Below are 18,204 nucleotides of genomic sequence, written 5' to 3'. Positions count from 1 at the left end.
GCTACGGGTCATAAACTAGTACCTACACACAAGAGCAAACAAGAAAAGTAACCAACTTAATAGACTCAGCACAAGTAAGAAAATAAGTTGCCACACACGGCACAAAAACAAAACACATACACACGGTGCAAAAATTTAAAACAAAACAGAAACCAAACAATTTAAACAAGACTCAAGACAAGGGATTAGCAACTTTGCTAATCCCCGGCAACGGCGCCAAAATTTGATGCGAGAATTATACGCACACAAATTAACCCTCTTTTTATCATTTGTAGTAAGTATGTAAGTAGGGATCGTTCTAAGCCGGGGATTAGGAGGGATTGCAAAATCACTTGGATTTGACTCAAAAACGTAAAAACACAATATAAGACACCAAACTAAACCATATTCTAAAAACACAAACTAAAATGATTTCTAACTACTATGACTCAACAAAGTAAAGGGGGATTGGATTTGGACGAATTTAAACTAAAATGGATAGATTGTAAAGAAAACAAATTATAAATACGAATTTGATGGAATTGAATGGATGGGAAGCTAGCTAAGGGGTTCATCTCCACACATGTTATACTTGCACACAAAATGATTTCTAATTGCTTTTCAATAAACCATGAATTCTCAACACCCCGGGTTAATTAGGTCCGCTTAAATTAACCGTCAAGTTTTCCTTAAGTTAATGAATTGGATGATTGCATACGACAACCCAAAGCATTCCCCACAAGTTCCCTACATGAATTGCATAATAGAGATACAAGCAAGAATCATTAAGTTCTTTGAAAACCATAAGTGTTGACGAGGCATTCGTTACTATGAATTGCATGAAACTTATGCCAAGAATTTACTTAACGCGATTGTTTATAAGCAACCTCCACTACTTGTGAATATAAGTTCATAACTATTAGGTGAAACTTACTTATATTCTAGCGTCATATTCATGCATGAAAATTAAGCGTGCACTCTCAATAAACATACATAAATAGGTTATCAATCAAATAGTCAAACAAATTGAATCCACAACTTATGAAACGCAATTGGAAGTAATCAAATCATATTGCAAGCATAAACATGTATTTCGAATCCCCCCTAGCCAAGGGGGGGTTTAGTTCCTCATACGTACAAAACAAAGATAAGTAAATTTAACCATTGAAATCGAGGAAAAGAAACACCTAAAAATTCCAACAACTCAAACTTGAATTGTATGAACGTTTAGGCACTCTTCTCCTCCTCTTTGTTGTCGCACAAGATCTATGGATAGGTTTTGGGTTGGTGTTTGTATGGAGGAATGGTTGGATAGTGTTTTGGAGGGTTGGGGAGTGGTGGAAATAGAAGAGAAGTTGCTGGAAATAGAAGTGAAGTGCACGGCAATGGATGAATGGATGTGTTTTTGTGTTGGTTTGAGGTGTGTTTTTGTGTATGAATGCATGGGTTTTTATAGGGGGAATGGGAGAATATGTGGATGATTGTTTAAGAGTGAATGTGGCTGTTATGATTGAGAGTGCATGTGGATGAAATAATGATGGAAAAAACAGCTAGGAAAAGATGGAATGCATGTGGAAGTGTGGCTGCAAAGAGAAGGAGAAAAGCTGGAAAATGGAATGGGATGCACGGCAAGGTGTGTTTGGGGTTGGAAATGCATGTGTTTGCATGTGAATTAAAACTAGAGTGAATGATGATGAATGCATGTGGATTAAAGAGGGAGAATGTTGTGTAATGATGAAGTGGAATGCTGAAAATGTAAGGGGATGCACGGCAATGGGTGTTGTTTGTGTGAAGTGTGTGTGAATGGTGGTTTTGCATGGCTTTGATGGATTGTTTGATTGGGCTAGAGGTTTTGCATGGCTCAAAGGATTGTTTGATTGGGCTAAGCCCTTTGTTTTATGTCCTAAATGCATACAAGGCCCTTCAATTTCGTCCAATCCTTTTGCTCCAAACATATGCTATCCATTCCAAGCCCAATTTTGCTCCAAAATGCACCTTTTTGCTTCCTTAGCCATATGAACCTAGAAACACACGAAAATGGCATAAAGGATTAAAATAACTAAAGAAACACAACGTAAATGCATGAGAACAAGCCAATTAAGTCGCATAAATATGCTCCTATCAGTCGTGTGGTGTTGGAGGGCGGGGGAGGTTGGGGTTGAGAGTGGGTAGGCGTATGCCAGGCACTTGCCCTGAGTGTGGTGGGGTCGGGGGTAGTGGGCCTAGGTCGATTGGGTCGTTAGAAGGGCAAAAGATGCTGCGCCTGGTGGGTTGGCAGGGTGTAATAAAGGCATGGATAATGGGTTTGTGACGCCTGGTGGGTTGGTAGGAGGTGGTTAATTAGATGGAGTGGAATTTGGACATAAGGGAAGGCGGTTTCGTGAAATTGCATAGCACGGCTAATAAAGAATGTATGGATGTCCAAATCATAAAGTTTGTAACCTTTTCGGCCATGAGAGTAGCCAACAAAAATGCAACATTTGGCACGGGTGTCAAACTTGTGTCTGGGATAGACAACAGTACCATAATAAAGGTAACAAAAAACGCTCAAGTGAGCGAGTGATGGTGGTCGGTTGTACAAAAGTTCAGAAGGAGATCTATTGGAGAGTAATGGTGATGGTAGACGGTTAATGTGATATACAGCTTTCAAAACAGAGTCACTCCAAAGGTGAAGGGAGGTAAATAGGGATGACAATTTTAATCATTACATCCGATAATTGTGGATAAGCATCCCAATGAATTGGATTTGGGTATGAAAATTCGGGTATATTTTGGGTATGGGAAAAAATCGTGAATATTATTCGGTTATGGTATTGGATATGGTCATAGGGGTCTTCAATCCATATCCGTACTCCGAACCAAATAATATATAATATAATTATATATAATATTAAAGTATTATAATATATATATATATATATATATATGTGTGTGTGTGTGTGTGTGTGTATTCATTATTCACCTAATCCATTACCATGAGAATACAAAATTGCATTGTATGAGTTGATTTTTTGTGGCAAAGTTCAAAAGTTTTGATATGAATCAAAATCTATGAGAATTTAATGGTTTTATGGGAGATATTAAAGATCAACCAACATTATCAATGTTTAGCTTAAATTTTTATGCTCCACAAGATCCATTAATTAAATCATTTTATACATCAAATATTTAATGACAAAATTAATATTTCCTAAATTATCATCCGACAATTGGGCAGGTATATTTTTTGCATTAACGAAGATGGATATAACTGTTAATCAATGGGGAATCCGTTATCCGGTGGGTATGGTTATGGATAATAGCCGATGGTTAATTTGTGGTTATGGATATGGTTAATTTTCGTGGTTATGGGGATGGATATAGCATTTCCGTCCCCAAACCGATCCGTTGCCATCTCGAGAGGTAAGTAGGATTGGAAGCGGAAGGTATGAACTACAATGAGAATGGGACGATGTTTGTGTTCGGCAACTTTATTTTGTTGGGGAGTGTAAACACATGTGTGTTGATATTCAATGCCATTAGTTTGGGAAAATGATTTCATGGATAAGAATTCTAATGCATTATCAACCCTGATGGCCTTAATGTTGGCATGAAACAGTGTGTGGACAAAGAATATGAAGGTTTGCAAAATTTGTTGAGTTACAGATTTAAATTACATAAGAAATATCCACGTGCATCTAGTAAAATCATCCACAATGGTAGGAAAGAATCTATTCCCCGAATGCGAGGGAGTTTTATGTGGCCCCCAAATATCACAATGTAATAAATTGAAAGTAGCATGAGTTGAAATTGAACTTAGAGGAAAAGGAAGTTTGGTTTGTTTGGACATGAGACAAACACCACAATTGAAAGATAGATTATTCAAAGACAATAATGGAGATACTAATTTAAGACAAGAAGGAGAAGGATGGCCAAGACGCATGTGGCATAAGTTGGAGGGTTGTGAAACTTGGCAAGAAACCAGTGTCCTCTGCATATGGGACATGTAATAGAGACCACCACACTATTTATCGAGCTAATCATTTTCCCCGTAGCTAAGTCCTACAAGACAAAAGGTGGGAAATAGTATGACACAACAATTTAGAGAATCACTGACTTTGCTGACAGACATGAGGTTTAAACAGAATGATGGGAGTCAGGACACATAAAACATTATATAAGGTGATATTAGAATTAAATTGTATGGTGTTTGGAGAAGTGATTGGGGGTGGTAGAACCCATGGATAAATTGACTACGGATGTAGGGGATAAATTTGTTTTAGTGAAAAGTGTGGAATCAAAAGTGATGTGATTTGTAGCTCCGCCATCCAAAATCCAAGGCTTTGTAAATACCGAATTTTTTAAAGGAATAGAAGCATTTTTATTACCGGAAGCATAGTTTGAATTGATCAAGGACACAACATAGGCAAGTTGTTGTAGCTGTTCATGAGAAAGGCCATGCAATGGATTAGATGAAGATGAGGATGTGGCCCAGTTGGAAATGTGGACTGAAGATATGTCAGCAGCATGTGGCCCAATTGGAAACATGGGCATGTTATCAGCTTGCTATCTCTCAGCAGCTTTGATGAAGGGGTCACACACCTTGCTGTCCCTTGTGTTACGCGCACCTACTGTCTCTTGTCGTGCTGTTGGCCATTAAAATTTGAGAAATACCCTAAAATGAGATATTTTCTTAATCTTACGACAGACATAGGATTTTTTGAATATGCACAGAGCATGCACACTTCATGCACATTCGCTGGACAGAAATAGGATTTTCTTACACCTTGAAATGACCTAATTGCCCTAGTATATAAATGGGTTATTTCCTCCCATTTTTTATTTCTCTCTCTACTCTATCTCTTGTCGAAGAACCCTAACGATGCATTCACCCCTTAACAACCCACCTCACTGGCGGCAACCCTTTCTCTCTCATCGATGGCCACCCTTTCACTAGTCCCCTATCTACTCTGTTTTCGAACTAGTGACCCTAGATTCAGATCACATTTAACTTTTGGGTGGCAGTACAATTCCTAACTCACAAAACCAAAAGCTTGGTGTGTAATAGATGATAATTCATCCACCAAAGCTCTCATGAAGGTCACATGTAGGATTGGATGAATCAACATGAGCCAAAGCCCAGTACAAGTGATGCAGGTTTCTTTACAATATTTGGGGAATAATTTTTTTGATTATTTAAAGGTTTGTTTATAGGTTTTGATTTCAATGTGCAATATTTATGAGTATTAATTTCTAGGTTCATATGTTTTATGGCTGCTGGGTTTCTTGGCTTTACCTATATTTTGTGAGTTCATGGGTTCTATGGCTGGGGTCAAATATTTCTTGGCTTTGGCTTCAATTTTTCCAGAAAACTATACACTATATGCACACGAGATGCATAAAGGAGGTCAAATTTGGGTTTGTGCTAAATTATTGTAGTCTAATTTTGACGTAACGCGATGAACGACGACACAGAATCACGTCCTATATGATTCGAACCTAGGACATTGTGTTTTGGAAACTTAAGCATGCTTTGTTCATGCTTTGTGTTGTGCACCTTTTCATTTAAGAAAGCAAACATTTTTAATGATAACAAAAACTTATCCCTTTTCCATTTACTAACAAAAAGTACATGACAACTAAATTTGAAGAAAAGTAAAGGAAAAGAAACAAGTCTAGTCCCTATTAAAACCATTTAACATATTACAAAAAATGTTCATTTCCTGATACCATATACACGAATTATAGCTACTAAATTTGTCATGGCACCAAAAACCCCAATGGGGTCGGATTATGAAAGGACCTTGTGCATTTCCACAATCGATGCATGCTTTGACGGCAGCACTGTCATTGTGAAGTTTTATTATTCTACCGCTAACTTCCCTGTCCACCCTGAATTGACCAATAAAACTGCCGAGCTCTTTCTCTAGATCTATACGCTCATCAATTTCTGATGCTTGGGAGAATGTAGAAGGTTGAGGCCTTTCTCTTTTTCATCCCCTCGGTACACCAAGATTGCATCGTAGGCATACGTTGATGCTTGATGACCCTTGGAGATCACAGTCTTCAGAGACTTAATTTCTAGTTTGGAATTATTGTATTGGAAGTACTATCACATCCCTTGGGTGTACAAGGCCTCGGGATTATTGCACTCCATGCACCGTTCTAAGAACTTGTACACTTCTTCATGTCTCCTCCGTGAAGTCAGTGGGTTGACCTTTAACTAGCCCAAGGTGTCATCATTACCATGTCATCGATCTAACTTGCCGCCATTTTTTCCCACTCATCAATGCTTATTTATCTTTTTATTATTTTCTTTGGATATTGTGCATAAATGACTGACATGCAAAGAAAATGCACATGTACTACACAAGAAATGCACAGTATATGCACACGACATCTTCATGTCCCCTAAACGAACCCAAAAAGTACAAATAATAGTCAATGACTGGTCTCATAGGTTTGGTTTGTGGTTGGGTTCTCCAGAAGTTCAACCAACTCACCCAACATGACTGCATTTTTGAACACATCAGCATTCGGAGATTTGAAATTTGTAATTATGCCTAGTTTTTAAAGCTTGTTGTTTGTATATCTATACAAAGAAAAATTTAAAAGTTCAAAGTCCATAGAATTATGAATTTAGAAGTACATTAGAGACAACAAAATTAAAAGTTGGAATTTAAACGCTACGATTACAACAAAATTAATCAAACAAAAAAAACTTAGTACCTATCTCTACCACATAATATATCACAAAATATCTTAACTTCTTGATGCCATCTACAGGCATTACAGGCAGTGAATTTTTCATTATCACATACATCCCAATATGTTCGGGGTGTGGCTGGACCCCGTGGACTTTCACAGTCGCCACAAAGTTTGATGGCAACGTTGTCCCTTACTTCCCTATGCACCCAAAAACCCAACAAACATAGCCGAAACCTCTCTCGTCATTCCATTACACTCAACCATCTCTAGTTATGATAATTGAGAGAATAGAAAAGTTTGAGCCCTTCATGCTTGGAATCCCACCCGTGGCACACCAAGATCGCTTCGTACACGTACGTTGCTACTTGATGGTCCTCCGAGATTGCACTTTTAAGCCGCTGAATTCCGACTTCTTCCTTATTGTCTCGGAAGAAGTATCGCATCCCCACCATGTAGAGGGCCTTGGGGTTGCGGTACTGGATGCAGCGATTGATGAAGGTTGAGACTTTGTTAGACACGCCTAATGATCTAAGCGAGTTGACGGTCCCAAAGTCTGTAATATTGATGTGTTGGTAAATGCGAGGGTCTTCGACTATTTCCTTGAACTTCTTCGAGACCATCTTCACCAAAAAAAGGTCCTTTAACGAGCGGAAAACAATGATGATGAGAATTTTGAGAAGAATGGAGAATACATAGGTCAAGACAAGAATAGATTGATGTAACATAAGTGGTCGCCTTCATAAGGGTAAGGTTTCAGCGCAAAAAGATTACGCCCCCATATCTCTATCTCTCTACCTTAAGCCCTCCTATTCATATATCGGTGCAAAAAAGCCGCCTTTTTTTAAAAAAAAAATAACAAATTGCATAGAGGAAGAGGTGGTGCAGCCTTTCTTCATTATTTTCAAATTCTAGAATTTTTTTTGGGAATGTAAATTGAACTTGTGGTTTTGTAATGAAACACAAACCCACAAGACAACTTAAATGGATGGAGAATAAGGGTAATTCAAATGGTGCAACTTCCTATCACAAAAAGGGTCATTCAAACGGTGCAACTTCCCATGAAAAACATTTTAACTTCTTATGTACGCAATAATTCAAAAACAAAACCACCCTATACCATTACAGAAGTAAATTAAAGATAACTGCCCTCCGTATACAACTCATACGCACTATATCCACATACTAAGCACGCTGAATGATCTCATATAGTCATTGTAATGCCCTGATTATTTTTATTTACTTATGAAATTCAAATTAATTGATGATTATGAAATCCAAGTGAAGGGAAATGTGAAATTCTGTTCTAGGATTTTATTATTAAATTAAGTAGTATGTGTCATATTTAGAGTTACGACGTATTTATATTTACGGCGTTTAATTTTTTGATAAGTTAAAATGATGAAAATGCCCTTAGTGGGCTAAACATAATTATATGAGAACGTATTATATCCTTATATGTTTCATCGTTTTTCTTGGCATATTTGGATAGAGATCGATCCTACGAGAGCATAGGCAAAGACTGTTGGCGAATCGAGGTTGTAATGAAAGAGAAATTAATTAACGAAGTTGGGGACATTTTTATTAATTCCCTTCATTTTAAAAGTGGATTTCATGGTTTGTTTATTTGTTTGTTTTTGGGGGGGGGGGGGGGGGGGGGGGGGGGGGGGGGGGGAATCCATTGTTCTTTTTTTGGGGCTGGCTTATGTGGATGCAAATTTCCACCTTCCTTTGATCGACGAATTACACCTGCAAAAGAATAACACCTAAGATTAAGGCCAAAAGCCTCAACCGCCCAAGATGAATTTGAGGGGCGGGGCGGGGGGGGGTGTGCTTTGGCCAAAGAATATCAGATGCCAAAGTTAGAATTCTAAGAAGAATGTGTTTGAGTGTTTATGGGTAGCAAAAAGTCTCCTGCATTTTAGAGATAAAGTGAGTATTTATAGGAGAGGATATCCTAAATAAATGGAATTAGGGGTGGCCAGCCTTAGGGTGGAATTTAAATGGGAATATTCCATGATATGTAAATAAACATCTTGGAATAATTAGGTAAATATCCTAAATAAATAGAATTAGGATTACTTACTTGAAAGAGGTATTCTCTGATATGGAATATATTTATGATAAGAATAAGGGATTATTCTATCATAAATACATTTGACTTTTCCTACGGGCAAGGGTGCCTTGAGCAGTCGTTGATCTCTGCTCTACCTCAATCATTGATCTTTGCCTACTCCCTGCTCATTTAATAAAGGTAGTCTTGTCTTTCTTGGGGAATAATCCACGTGTCAGCTCTATGATTGGGATTACTTTTGGCTCCACAAATGCCCCTACACCTGCTGGGCTACTAGCAGGAAAGGGCAGGAGGTGTAGGAATCCAAAGCTGCAATGGAGTTTGTGTCCCAATTTGATGTAGATTCCCTCTTTGACTTGGAATTTAAATTCTTCTAGGAAAGGGAATGTAATTGCCACTAAAACCTATTTAAGTCTACGTCGAGTAGAAGGTTAAATAAATTTGGAGTGCAATTAAAACCCTGCAAAAATGAGAGAAAGCTAGAGGATATTTGTTCCCCTTCCCCTATCAATCTTTTTCACTTGCCCGTGAAAAGAATTGTGATATGTTGCTTTTCTTCTTTTCCAAGGCAAGAAAAAATTAATTATCTTTCTTCTTGATTTTACGAAGCCTCAAGGCTTGAATTTTTGGCTCGACAAGGGTCAAGGACTTGGAAAAAATGTGGCTGGAATGCCACGGTTCCTGTTGTAGAAGCAACATGGCTCTGCTTCTAGGTAGTCAGCTTAGCGATGAGCCGATGGTTGGTGTGACTCGGCTTGGTTGGCTGGGGCCAAGTGTGCGTGGACTTGGGCACTGGGGCACCGATCCTGGGCTGCTCGAGATGGGCCACTAAGTGCAAGCCCTTATGGCTAAAGGGGATGTTGGACTTGGGCCCGTGCAGCGTGAGAGAATGCAGGAGAGAGGTAAGGCTTTTGGGCTGAGAGGTAAGGCCTGGTGTGCTAGACCCGTGCTTTGGGTCCGTGGGTTAGCCAGCTGGGCTGCGGCTTGGCGCGCTGCTCTATGCAAATTTTTCCTTTTTTTTTTTATTTCTTCTTCAAGCAGTCTTCTAATAATATTTCCTTGCACCATTATAGGATTTTCGAACATGTTTTCCTCGAGCCACAAGAATGATGAATTTATTCTACCATTGTATCGTTAGGGAGAATTTGCAAGTAAGCTAGGCTACTTTAGGGCTGCTCACGTCAAGGTAGTTTCGATGAGCATTTCAAATACTTTATTGAGGTGTTTAAGCATGCAATTCCATATGGGGTTCGCGTGAAGTGGGTCAAGGATTATAGCAGCTGTAAACCATGTAGGTCTAGGAAAGCTATCAAGTTTCACCCCTACCACTTGTGTTGGGGTTCACCTTTCCCATGCCTTGATTCTTCCAAGATGTGATCTGCTCCATGAAGTGTGCTCCTGCTCAATGCTCTCTAAATGCGGTTTGTATGATGGTGGGGTTCCACAACTTGAGCAGGTTCTTTAATTTGGACCTGACTGCCAATGAGTTTTGGTATTTCTTTGACATAGGTCACATTGATGGTGTTGGGCAGTTGAGGACCCGCCATAAACTCTTTGATCACTCAAGCAAAAAGGATCATGACTAGGCCAGAGAGACCTTAAAGATCAGCAGAAAGTGGGAATCTGACTTCTCACCTGGGCTGCATGTTCCGACTACTTTCATCGATGGTAAGTAAGCTGCTTAGTCTCTAAGTTACTTTATACTTTTGCTGAGCTGCCTTCTAATTTGCCATCCTTTATTTATGTAGATTTGAAATTTGGTTTAACTCCAAAGACTTCTCCAGACATGAAGAAGGTGCACATTGCTTTGGGAATCCCTGTTGAATATTGCGAATGGCGTTGGCTGCTTAGCTATCTTCGTGGGGAGAAAGGTGGGCTGCTCCTGTAGGAGGAGATTCGAATGATCAAGGGTAAGGCGTTCGCTTATCTAATTGCTACCGTGGAACCTGTTACTAGTAGAGGCAGGAGAAAGAGATCTTCGTCGCATGGTCGAGAGTTGTCAATGGAGAAAAAAGTTAAAGACTTTCTCTGCTGTTTGTGAGGGTGTGTCCACTGTTATGAGGCTCGTGATTAACTCAACTTCTTCCAATAGGAATAAAGAGGTTGTTGAATCTGAACCTGCGAAATCTGCTACTTCAAGGGTTGCTAGAATAGTTGCCAACAGGATTACGCAGCGGAGGAATTCTGCCTTGCCTCCTATCCCTAGTTTTATTCCAATACAGCCTTTCGTGTCAAAATCCAATCAGATTTCAGAGGTGCGTGCTACGACGAAGAGCGAAGATGGCGATTATACTGCCAATGCGATCTTAAGGCCAGCCCCTCCTACTGAAAATGAAGCATCTACCCGTATGAGTAGTCGTGAACAACTTACTAAACTAGTCTTTAGGGAAATTTTTGAGATCTATGCACTATTGAAACCCGATTTGCTTGAGGACACAGAAGCATGTGCCAAGTTTGTTGATGGCGTAAGCAAGGTTGTTGAATCCAGTTTCTTCGCGAAGCGTGATGCTCACTCACGGAGGGGTTACCTGTTTGCTATGATGCAGAAATCTATGATCTTGGTCGCTGAGTACACATGTATGGAGTAGGATAACGTTAAGGCTACTAGGGAGATAGCGGCAGCCATAATAGCAGAAGCTTGCTCGGCTACTGAGAAAATTAAAGAGTTGAAGTCTGAACTTGCCTTTTTAAAGGGATCTGATATCTCTGCCCCCCACTGCTCAGCCGCTTAAGACTGTTCTCCAAGAGATCAGTGACTTGAAGACTTAGTGTGATGCGATTGGGGGGAAGCATAGCGTTGCAAAAAAGGAAATTAAAGTCCAAACATTGTTAGTGCATGACCTTGAATGTGCCATCTCAGAATTTTGGTCCACCAGTGATACCAAGGATGTAGAGCTACTCATCATGCATAATGACGTTGTTTGACTCAAGAAGGCTATCAGTAGACTTGACTCTAAGGAAGTGGAGCTACAATGAGCATTGTCTGCCAGCGAGAACCTGAAGAAAAAACTAGATGAGTTGCAGAATGCTCGTACTGACCTGATTGAGGAGAATAAGCAACTGAAGAATGAGAAGTCCAATCTGGAGGTTGTCCTTGCCCAAGGTCAAGCTGACTTCTATAAGCTTGGTTATATAGATAATTTCTTTGGTATGTCATTTGACTGCGCCTTATCTGATAAGGACCTCGAGCATTTTGCTATTTCTTCTAAGAATTTACTTAAGTTTTCATTTAAAAGCACTAATAGTGGAACAACTAAGGATCAGGCTGCTTATGTAGGTACAGCTAAAAGTGGTGCTGCCCAGGTAGGGGCGGCTTGCAACAGTGCTACCCAGGATGGGGCAGGAGGTTGAAACTGCTAGGAGTGATATATCTGATGAAGATGTCTAAGCTACTGAAGAGTAGTCTTTATAGATAGGCTTTAGGATTTACTTTCTTTTCCTTTCCTACTTTGCCTTTTCCTTTGCTTAAACTCTGTTGGCCTTTGTGCTAGTTTACCAATTTTCTAGAAATTCATAAACTGTTTTTCTTCACTTTACTTCATCCTTGTCTTTTTGCCATGCTTCAAGCTTATGCCGTAGAATGATCAATTGAGCAGGTTGCTTTGAACAAAGTAGTCAAGCCCATCTTAATTACTTTAGGCACCAACTTCGGGTTGTCTGGTGCGAATCTTCATTTGTTTGAGGCATCTTTTGAAACTTCTAACTTGCTAGGCCGAATGACTTTTGTAGTTGCATGTTTCGTATTGGTGGTCCACTAGATCTTTAATCACAAGTTTGTTAGCGAAGCATGCTATTTTTAAATAAGTAAATGGGCTTGCATGACCTATGTGACTACAGATCTAGGCTTAGGACCTCTACAAAGTTGTTAACCAGAGAGTTAGTAGCCAAACACCTTACTTACAGAAGCAGACAAGTCTGCATGACTGCTCGATTGTTAAGTTTGATCTTCTTTAGCGTTGAACTACTGAGCATTATCTCACGTTGTTGCCCATTGACCATAGGCTACTTAGCTATTCGTCATTTCTCCAATCCTTTGAGCTACATGGCCTGCATCACAACATTCTAAAGATTGATGGGACACGAAATTCGCTACCCTTTCGCATCAAAAGTGCATGGTTCCATGGAATTTCGTGGGCAGTGGTTCGAAAGAACGTTTTGCACTTTATGTAACCAATTCTGTAGGCTGTGTAGCAAGTAGCATAACATTTTAGGAATCAGTGTGAACCCAAAGGGTTGTTCTACGCTACGCAGTGCATATGCGCACTAACCTATTAACCTTTTCACAAGATTTGTACGGTGCTATAGGTTTAGGCGGCTAATTGCTTGAAGGGTGTACCGTAGGCAGTCTTCCAAAAACTGTATGCTGTTTGTTGAATAGCCAGCGGCTTTAGGTTTCCAGGGATCTTCCAAAAACCGTAGGCTACTTATTGAATTGGTAGCGGTTTTAGGTTTCCAAGGATAAGCAAAGATCACAAGTTGGTCACGTACAAGATGTTCAGCTACTTATGCTAGCTGGTAACATCAAGGATGCTCAATCGCGTGAACCCTATGCATGTAACCGAAGCTAGAATTCTGTATCCTCGTAAAGATCACCTATGTATGGCACCATGGATGCTCATCTGCAAATGCTAGCTGGTCACATTGCGGATGCTAAAAAAGGATGTTTTTCTAACGGGTAGAGGGAATCCTATTTCGTAAAATAAAGATCACTAGTTGGTCACATACATAATGCTTAGCCGATGGTTGCTAACAGCTGGTCAAATCAAGGATGCTCAACTAAGGTCCATCTTAGTGGATAGCTATCCAAAGGGCGAGCTGCGTAGTGTGCCTCTTCCGTCTCTGAGGCCCAAGTCCCCACGAATCAAGCCAAATGCCTAAAATCCTTCAATCTAGCTAAGCCTTGAAAAGACCATTATGGCTACTACATAGTGGACATCCAATATTTACAACATTTATCAATTTTATCTGTTTTTTCCTTGGAAAAATGGATTTTGGCTTGGTGCTTACGAGTTTCTTTGATTCTCTTCTTTTGATTGCTTTAGTTGTCTGGATGGAGTTGTTGCTTGATTTGAGAAATTTTCCTAACCCTAAATCTGTAATCATAAAGGCAAGACAATTACTTGGGTGGTTAAATTGGTAAGGTGGATGGTGAAGAATTCTCATATTTTTTTCTTACAGATTGTAGTCAAAATATTTAAGCATATTGATTATGCCGCAGAATGTTTTGGACGCTCCCTAATAATTCGATTTGCCTATTTTTATATGAATGTTGAAATGTGATTACTTTATTTGGCTCATCCTACGTTAATTGACAAGGGAAAGATAACTGAATTCTACGAAGCATGGGTTTGCATCTTTAATAGAGAACTTACATTAGCTCCTTTGTATTGTTTGAGGCCATATGCTCATTTTATCACTATGTACATGAAGAATAGGCTTGTGTGTGTGTGTGTGTGTGTGTGTGTATCTTGAATGGAATTAAACTGGGTTGGGTGTAGTGTAGCCTTGTTGGCAACATTCATATATGCTGGCATTATTACATGTATGTCCAGATAGCTATTGAATCATTTTTCTTCTGTATATACGTTCAAAACTTGTGAATGCAAATTAAGCATTGTCATGATGAATGAATTCTATTCCACTGTAATAACGATGCTTATGGATATATATTCCGTTTTCAATTATTAAACTTATGATTGATAACAAATGATATGTGATCTTGTTGATTTATTAACATAGTTAAATGCTAATATCGTGCATCTTTGATTCGTTGAATCGATTAATTGACGTGATTGTAGAATGGTGTTGGAAAGCAGGTTATGTATGTAAATGACAAAATGACGTGTGGTACTCTATCTTTTATGCTAAGAAGTGTGTTGAGAAAAGTTCAGAGTTTAACAAAATGGGAACTATGAATGGCTTGATCCCGTTTGAGCGTACGTAGACAATCTAACAAGAAGGTTAGATGTAGCCATAAAGTAATCGAAAATTTTTTTATCAATAATTGTCGAATAAGAAAATTTATTGTGGTTAATAGCGTAAAGGTTAACCATGGTTGTATGTTTGGCCTATCACCGTAATTAGCTTCGAATATTTTGGGTCGTTACAGTCATGATATGCACACTGCATGTTACGTCTTGAATACTAAAAATATATAATCTGGAATTGGAAAAATTAAAATTTTCCAAAACCCTTTTGAGTCAAATTAAGTACCCAAACAAAACATTAATTAAAACCCACTATTGGGAAATTTATGAGTTGACATGAGAAAAAAAAATACATCTTACACGTATTGAATGCAATGCACACCTCAAGTAGGTTAGGACAAGACATGAGGGTCATGTACACCACATCTACACCTCATCTACCTTGTCTAGTCAATTTGCTAACTAGTTTGTCAACCAATCCATTTAGAAACAAAGCATGGAAAGCAAAATTTACTATCCAATTTGCACTTTATTGTTTGGGATTTCACTAATATAAGGGTGGTGCATTTTCAAAGATATGAAACCCTAAAATAATGGGGTAAGTCGCATCCCTTTTGGTGCCTAGTCTTGAAGAGACTCACAAGGCCAACATGCTAATGCCGACTAGGTTTACAGTAATGTGGAAAAAAAAAAGATTTTTGATGTGGTACAATAGTGGGTATGTTCCAACTTCTGTTTCAGTTCAATTACAGAAATTTCACAAAATTTTCCCGATATGTGCATATGTTGTGCAGGTTGCATACATAAGGTGTGCATTTCTTGCGCATGGCATATTATGTGCATTCTATGTGCATGGTATGTGCATATAACAAGGATACATAGTACTCATGTTTATTATCATAAAATACTTAGCTAATACATTGCACAACAATAAAATGTCATATAATCCCATTATGGTTTACGCGGTTCCTTTCCTTTCGCTAGTCAACGAGAATCCTCAAAGCCCTTATTGTGTTCCTCCTCTATTTCTGTCTTTCACTCCCGAGAGCGCTCGTATGACTCAATATGACCCCAATGCTTCTGGAACAAATCAAAATTTATGAATGTGATCCTTTCTCCAGACGTGTCAGCCTTCGTTTTCTGCTTGCTTGCATGGTAGAACGGTTCATTGGCTTCATCGTTGAGGTCCACAAGCTCTTTTTCTGCCTTCATTAGCTTGTGGTTCTAATACTTGGTGACGCCCATCTTATAGTCGAGTCTCTCGCGAACCTAATCTATACTTTTTAGCGACATCTCTGTGTCCACAAAGCTAAACGATGACATAGAATTTACCTTCAGCGACCGCAGAAGTAGAGAAGGTTCCATGTTGTAGCACCTGAGGAACTCTGCGTTAAAGCCCTTAGTTTGGTGTGGGAACTTAGACATGTTTGTGTTCTCAATTGTTTTAGCTATCTGAGAAGTCTAATTCTTTAGGGGGTTAATGGTTATTGCAACTGTGTGTGAGAAGCATATTTATACACAAGTCTACCATGATGAGGATGAAATCAATTGGGTAAAAAAGGGAATGTGTTGAAGGTGTTTATGTGGTGAGGATGTGATGCATGTGACCTTCAAAAGTTGTAAGAATCCCCACCACTACTTTTTTGTCCCCAACTTGAACAATGCTTCCAAATGTTGTTACTTCTTTTCCAACATAAAGGTTAATGTGTTATCAAATCTCACCCCCCCCTACATCATGCTGTGCATGGGTTGGTCCAGGCATATCTAACTATTTTGTTCAACAAGACATGGGTTTGAAACTTGGAGGTTTTTACATCTTTTACTTTCTTTTTCTTTTTTTTCCTAAACCCATTGTTATGGTTTGAACTCATCATTTGAAGGACCTTTTGGAACCCAGAATCCAACACCTTGTATATACTGATAACAATATACAAACATATAGCAAATCATATGGAGATGACAAATGTGAATGTTATGTGTATGTCATCTACATATCGTGTACAATTTCTTTAATATTGAACCAAGACTTGTAGTTCACAAAACATTTTCAAACAAACACCGATCCCAGATTGAATTCACAAAAATTTGCAAGTTCATAACAAAATTAACAAATATTGAGCATTCTGTAACAAACCCATTAAGCCAAATTCACTAACACAACTCCATGAATCTTCAATACCCTAAACAAAAATTAAAATGCAAAACTCTAAGATTGAAACTCAAAAATCTAAAATAACAAAACCCATAAACAAATAAAGATTTCCAGAACACATTTTGAGCCCTCTCTTCCCCATCCCTCTTTTGTTCGACGTCCCATCTCTACAAATCCGAAAAATCTAATTGAACAAACAAGTAATTAGTTGTGGAAATGGAGACAATGAACGAGTTAGAGAGAGAGAGGGAGAGAAAAAGATGAGAGAGAGAGAGAGAGAGAGAAACGAATACGATGACAATGGAAATATGGCTGCCGAAGCTTCACTAGTCGGAAAGAATGGAACTTTCTAGCCAAAACGCAAATCTGGTACAAAAATCATTTCTTTAAGGATGGAACACTAATACAAACGAGAAACCCTCACTTCGAACCTTCACTCTCGACTTCCCTCTCTTGGAAATCAGAGCTCTAAGATCTAAATTCAACCTAGAAACCCTGAGCTCACATAACTCTCTCGACATACCTCTCTTCCAAATGACAGAAATAATGAAATAAGCTTAGGGATTTTAGTATTTATATGTGGGCATTTTAATAATTTCGGTTTTGTGCATGGTGTGCATGGCTGGTTTGTCCTATTTTTGTCCCAAGATTAAGAAATTGTCCCATTTTGGGTATTTCCCTAAAAAATTTTGGTGCCATTTTTAATTCAACATCTTTCTTCAGTGTGCCCATTTTGGTCACAATAGTTGCAGTGGTATTATAGTGTTCGGCAATTTTCAATCAAATGTTCGTCTTTGTCTCTGTGAGCACGGTGCTACTTATTGTGAAAGTCATTCTGTCGATTTTGAACTGCAGCGACAATGGAAAAATTGTTAGTTGTTCTCGATGTCATATAGCGTTGTGTCTCTTCTTGAGCAACGAGCAAGTATGCTTGACTGACATATGGTAGCAGTGTCATCATGAGGATATTGCTGGAACTCCACTATTGGTATCGTTGAGTCCATGAGAAACTGCATCATTCGGTTTTCTTCTGTTTGTTCATTGTGTTACTTCATTTGGTTTCAAGTGGAAGGAGTGCAATAAGTGTCCAATTCATCCGAGAGGCTCTTAAGTTGTGTTTAATTGGTTAAAACTATCGTGGTGACTTGTGAAAGAAGGCAACAGATTTTGGAGTTGATAGATTGGCGGTACATTCTTTTGTGAGAATAAATCTTTGAAATTTTCCCACACTTGGTGAGCACTTTTGGCGTGAACGACACCTTTGGATAGGCTGCTCTCCACGAAGTGTGCAAGCCATGATAAAATCATGTTGTTGCACTATTTCCAGAGTGCATATTCTTTTAGCTTCGTTATCTCTGATGGGGGGCTCGATGGAGCCATCAATAAAG

This window comes from the organism of the source record quoted next, unplaced genomic scaffold, assembly GCF_019419815.1.
Source record: "Pyrus x bretschneideri cultivar Hongxiangsu unplaced genomic scaffold, Pyrus_bretschneideri_v1 Contig7, whole genome shotgun sequence".
Classification (NCBI taxonomy): domain Eukaryota; kingdom Viridiplantae; phylum Streptophyta; class Magnoliopsida; order Rosales; family Rosaceae; genus Pyrus; species Pyrus x bretschneideri.
The sequence above is the reverse complement of the archived record's forward strand: the minus strand, read 5'-3'. Positions refer to the sequence as shown.